Here is a 6,173-nt window from a genome sequence, read left to right on the forward strand (position 1 = left end):
AAGCATATGCCATATGACTTGAAAAAATATATATAAAAAACCACTTCAATTACAAACTTGTGAGGAATAAATAGAGCCAAAAACATGACTGTAGTTCATACACTAACCAAAATGCCATATAGATTTTCTAAATTACTAATACATCGTTCAATATATTCTTGTATACCCTTGCACAGACAAAATAAATTCATGATGTGTTAATTCCTCAAGTTTCGACATAAATATCAAAGAAACTAACATTATATATAAACTCATCCCATATAAGGTTCCTAACCATATATAAACAGATAGAGAGAGAGAGAGAGAGAGAGAGAGTCCTATACAAAAAACAGACACTTACCGGCCGTCGAATGAACAAACCAACACCATCGCTACGTTCCCTGCCAGACTATAAGAGTGAACAGGTTCAAGTGCCGGAATGGCAGAGTTGCCGCAAGCTGTCCTATAGTTCGCCATTTATACATACAGGATGAAAGTGTTCATTTCACCACTATCAACTTTATTGATTCAATTTTTATAAAAACTATTAAAAATTATACTCTTACTTTATTTTTTAAATATTTTGGCTGGGTCAGTTTTGGCAACATATTCCAAAACCATAAACCGAACCATGAAACCTAGTTTTCCAAACCATAAACTAAACCGGTTCACTTAAGTTGTTACAGTCCAAATTGATTTTGACCACCCCTACTAACTGATGTGCGTGTAGTGTAATATATTTTTGGTATATATTTTAAGCCCTTTTTACACTTTTTAGCCAAGTTTTAAATTTATAAAACACGACATTTACTAACACTAAACACACATATGGGCAAGTGCACCCATCGTGGACGTAGTATAGTGTTGGTAAGATACCGAGGTCGTCCAAGGACACAAGAGCTTTTAGTACCGGTTTATCCTCAATGTATAATCAAATCAAAATGTTAGAAAAGATTTTTAAACTAAGAAAATAAAACTAACTAAATGCTGAAAAATAAAATAAAAATAAAAACAGATAAACAAGATGAATCACTTGGATCCGACTCGTGTATTAGTATAACCTTTGATTATTTTCGCACTTTTGCACTTGTTTAAGAGATTATCTTAGTTATTGTAGTAGGCCCCTCTTTTGAAGGAGACGTTACCCTCAACCCAGTAGTTTGAGTCAGCAAGGATACAATCCTAAAGGGTCGGATTATTGAAAGATAATGAATTAAGTTATTAATGCAAATTATGGTAGGCCCTTCTTTTGGAGGTGACGTTACCCTCGACTAAGTAGTCTGAGTCAGCAGGGGTACAGTCCTAAATAGCCGGGTTATAGTGTTAATAGTAGTTAACTTATGAGGGGGTCAAAGAGTTTGGATCCCCACCATCCAACACCTTTGGGTATTGAAGGAGATCCTACTAAATTTGACCCAGGTCCCTTACAGGACCTCTAAACGCTGAACAAGGGCAAGACCCTTACCAAACCGTTCCCTTAACCCCCGATCAGGTAGCCAACATACCTCCATATAGACCGTGGAGATATGAATGGTGAAAATCTTTTATTTTATATAGACAGTAAAATAATGCCAAGACACCACGGACAAACGATAAGGAAAAGTCACCTTCAACATAAGCAACTAGTTATTAATGTCATTAATACAAAACCAAATAAAAAGTGCAAAAGAGTAAAAATAAAAAGTATTATACGAAACACTTGTCTTCACCAAGTGATGTAAGAGACTTAGGCAAACATGGCCTTGATTGTCAAGAACTCTTACGATCAATCTTGGATCCCGAGACGACTCACACACTCTATGATGGACAATCGATGATGGTGGTGGATGATGGTGTTGCGATGGTGGTGGGTGGTGGATGAAGTGTGAGAGAGGTGGTGTGCCAAGGGATGAGTTGCAATGAAGACAAGCACTCCTATTTATAGGCTGAACAGAGGCCTGGGCACGGCCCCGTGTCCGCTGGGCACGGCCCCGTGCCCGTCTGACACTATCTCTCCTCATTAATTGTAATTCGCAATTACAATTAATGCGCCTGCAGTACTTTGGGCACGCCCCCGTGGTGAGCAATAGAAGCTTCTACAGGTTTGTCTTTTCTGCTGCTTCTTGGGCACGGCCCCGTGCTCGCTGAACACGGGGCGTGTTCAGTCTTCTGCCTTCTCTGTTTTGCTTGGGAGGATGCTGTTGAGGGGTCGGGCAATCCACTTTTGTTCCTTTCCATGTATTTATGCTAGATTTAGCTGTCTTTTTGCTTCTTTTGTTAATTTGAGCTCATTTAATCCTGAAAATACAAAAGGAAGACAAAAACACACTTTTTCCAACATTAGTACTTAAAAAGGGTTAGTTTTATGCCTCATTTGATGTAATTTATATGTTGCATTTTACACACATCAAATATCCCCACACTTGAACTTTTGCTTGTCCTCAAGCAAAACTCTTTAATATGTGGCTTACACTCCCAAATGGAATGGGTAGAGGAGAAGGTTTTGGCTTGTCATAGAGTGTCGGTAATCCAAGATCTTTATTGGGTTTTATTTTTATTTATATACAATCCTATTCGTCATGATTTATCAAAAACTTTTCATAAGGTAAATTATTTATTAAGGCATAACATACCTTTCTAAAATTCCATTTATATACAAGTTCACATACCTCACGGGAGAAATCACTCACACTCGGCCGAAGGTGTATTTTTAGTGAATCACTCGAGAGCGGCATGGAACTTATTCCTACCATAAGCTTGCCAAGCAATCAATCCTCCTCCTTTTTAACTTTATGCCTTTGTAAACATCAAGAGGACTTTTTGGGTGAAGGGTTAGGCTTGGGCTAAAGGTGGGTAGTTGGGTTAGTGGTTAGTAGAAAAGGGCGAAAGTCGTAAAAAACGTCGGTTTTCGTAAAACATTTTGTTTTTGTGACTTTTTTATTTTTAATGAAGTATTTCTTCAAACAAGCTTTTGTTTGAGGAGCTTTGTTTGTTTATTTCTAACTTCATTGTAAATATATATATATATATATATATATATATATTTAGTCACACGAAAACCGAGCTTGTTACTAAAATAAAGGGTAAAAATAAAAAGGGTTTTGGGTGGGTAAAAAGGGTTTTGGGTTAAGAAATGAAAAGGTTTAGGCTCAAAGGGGTTAACTAGGGGGAGTTTTTGGGTATGTGAAAAGAAAATAAAAATAATGGTGTTGAAAGAAAAAGGGTTAGTCCTAATGCCTCTATCATTTACTTACTTGGGTTTAAGTTGGTAAGGACCGGGAATGAATTGTCATGGCAAGTTCTAGAGTCGTAAGAACCAAGCGGCTATTCACACAAGAAACGAAAAATGAGCATTTAACGTAAAGATGTATATTTGAATGCTCAATAAAGGCTCAAAACTCACTTTTGTGGGAATGGGTTTTTATGTGATCAAGTATATATAATCAAATTTTAACTAAGCTTGTCATGCCGTTTCATAATTTTCTTATGTTGGTTCTTTTTATCACGACGCTATCGGTTGTAAACTTGTAAAAATATAACCTTGTTAGTCTTAGAATTCCCAACTTAAACTTTAGACAAGTAAAAAAATGATTTTTTTTTTGAAAAATTTGGGGTGATTAGCGGTTCCAATAGAGTTTTGTGTAAGGCTTGTTATTAGGACTTGCAAAATTCAAGTTTTTAGCGTCCTCCCACACTTAAATTACACATTGTCCTCAATGTGTCCCAAAAATAGATTTTTAGGTTGACTGAATGTGTAACATTGTGTTAAAAGCAAAAATTTATGTTACTGGCAGTCTGGACACGGCCCCATGGGGACCGGGCACGGCCCCGTGTTCAGGTGTCAGTAACAATAATTAAAGAAAAGAAACAGAAGCCTGGACACGGGGGCGTGTTCGGTGAACACGACCCGTGTCCAGTTACCTGAACTGGGCATTTGTCTGCAGGGTGTTCAGCACGGGGCCGTGTTGGCTGGGCACAGCCCGTGCTGAACTTACTGTAATGGAGAAATTGTTGTCGGGTGGCCTTGTTTTTGTGCATGGGGCCATGTTCCTCGTTTCTCTTGTCATCCTTTACCACCATGAGTGTGTTTTATTTCTGCAAGTTAAAACTAAAAGATTAAACTAAACTAAGGATAGTTCCGCGGAATGCCTCCGTGGTGCGCCACGTTTATAAGGGTCCTTGGCTAGACCCAAGGTGAGGTTTTATATTTTCTGAGTGGGATGTCTTGCATCCCATGTTGCACCGTCGGAGAGCAGCATCCAAACTCGAATCAATAACCTTCATGTAATTGACCGGGTCATCGTCCTCTTTCTTCTTCCCAACCCCGAATTTTACTTCATTATCCCCATATTTTAAAGTGAGCGTTCCGTCATTCATGTCCACCACTGCTTGTGCGGTAGCGAGAAAGGGTCTCCCTAGTATGAGGGGGACTTCGGTATCTTCTTCCATATCAAGTATGACAAAGTCGGCCGGGTAAACGAAATTGTCCACCTTGACTAGAACATTTTCAATGACACCTTGTGGGAATTTGACGGATCAATCAGCAAGTTGTATACTCATTTTTGTAGGACTCGTTTTTCCTAGGCCGAGTGTTTTGAACATTGATTCGGGCATGAGGTTAATGCTAGCCCCAAGGTCGGCTAGTGCATTACGAATGGGGGAGTCCCCGATCGAGCAAGGAATTGTGAAGCTTCCGGGATCAATTTTCTTTTGGGGGAGTTTGTTGAGTACGAGGGCGGAGTATTCTTCGCCTAAGTTAACTAATTGCAATGTTTCAATTTTCCTTTTATGAGTGAGGAAGTCCCTCATAAACTTAGAGTATTTAGGCATTTGAGTTAGGACATCAATAAAAGGAATGTTGACATGCAATTGTTTTAGTAGACTTTTAAATTTTGCGAATTGCTCGTTGGTCCTTTGACGGATTAACCTACCGGGGTACGGAACCGGAGGAGCTTTGGTAGGCTCTGGTGAGGGAGGGGAACCCTTTTCTTGTAGGGGCGGCGTTATGGTCTCCTCGGTAGGCGGCGGGCCTTACGTAGGACCCACGGTGCGGTTCCGTAATGTGATGAGATGAACTTGCGCTTTTGGGTTGGTTTCGGTATTGCTTGGTAACGCGCCTTGTGGTCTCTCGGAGAAATTTTGGGCTAGTTGACTTATTTGTTTTTCGATGTTTTGAATACTAGCTTGTTGATTTCTAAAATTTGATTCTAATTGTAGAAACCTCTCCGAGTTTTTCTTTTCAGTGTCGGAGATGAGGCGAGATATAGTATCTTCAAGCCTTTCTCGTCCACCTTGTTGTTGAGGGAAATTTTGTGACTCATTTCTTGGTTGTTGAAAGTTTGTTCGTTGGTTTTGTTGGTTACTACTATTGCCGGGTTCTCTCCAACCAAGGTTAGGGTGATTTCGCCATCCTTGGTTGTAGGTGCCCGTTGGAGGACCCGACGGCCTAGGTCTATTATCAATGTAGTTTACCGATTCTTGTTGATCGTCTGTTTCTTTCATACAACTCCAATTTTCATGTGGCCCACCACACCCTTCACAAGCCATAACCGAGACCGTTTTTGTCATTTCCAATTTTTTTATTTTCGAAGAATGGGCCTCGATTTGAGCTTGTAAAGAAGTGCTTTCATCAACCTTATGGGCGCCCAGGGCAATGGATTTATTGCCTCGGGGAGTGTGCCACTGAAAATTGGTTTGAGCAATTTCCTCAATTTGATTATATATTTCATGCGGGCGGCGATTACCTAAAAGTCCCCCGGAGCTAGAGTCAAATGTTTGCCTTGTGTGTGGCAACAATCCATTATAGAAAGTGGATACTTGTTGCCATATCGCAAGGCCGTGATGTGGACACTTTCGCAATAGCTCCTTGAACCTTTCCCAAGTTTCATATAAGGATTCCCCGTCCTCTTGTGAATATGTATTAATTTCAGTCATTAATTTAGCTATTTTAGCGGGAGGGAAATACTTATATAGAAATTTTTGGGCTAGTTCATCCCAGGTGTTTACCGATCCAGCTGGGAGGGCGTTAAGCCAAGCTTTTGCTCGGTCTTTTAGTGAAAAAGGAAACATTCGGAGGCGGGTGGCGTCATTTGATGCTCCATTGATCCGAAAGGTATTACATATTTCTAAGAAATTAGTAATATGTAGATGGGGATCCTCGTCCGCAAGCCCATGGAAGGTTGCGGAGTTCAGAAGCATCTGTATCAAATGCGGCC

The 6,173-nt window shown here is 40.0% G+C and overlaps 1 non-coding gene across 1 annotated transcript; it reads left to right on the forward strand.

The window, feature by feature from the left end:
* The first annotated feature begins 5,791 nt into the window (after positions 1-5,791).
* On the forward strand, positions 5,792-5,898 carry LOC118484495. Its single transcript, XR_004873606.1, has one exon. It is a non-coding gene; the product is annotated as a small nucleolar RNA R71 (small nucleolar RNA).
* The last annotated feature ends 275 nt before the right edge of the window (positions 5,899-6,173 follow it).

Source organism: Helianthus annuus, chromosome 11 (assembly GCF_002127325.2).
Source record: "Helianthus annuus cultivar XRQ/B chromosome 11, HanXRQr2.0-SUNRISE, whole genome shotgun sequence".
In the NCBI taxonomy this organism is placed as follows: domain Eukaryota; kingdom Viridiplantae; phylum Streptophyta; class Magnoliopsida; order Asterales; family Asteraceae; genus Helianthus; species Helianthus annuus.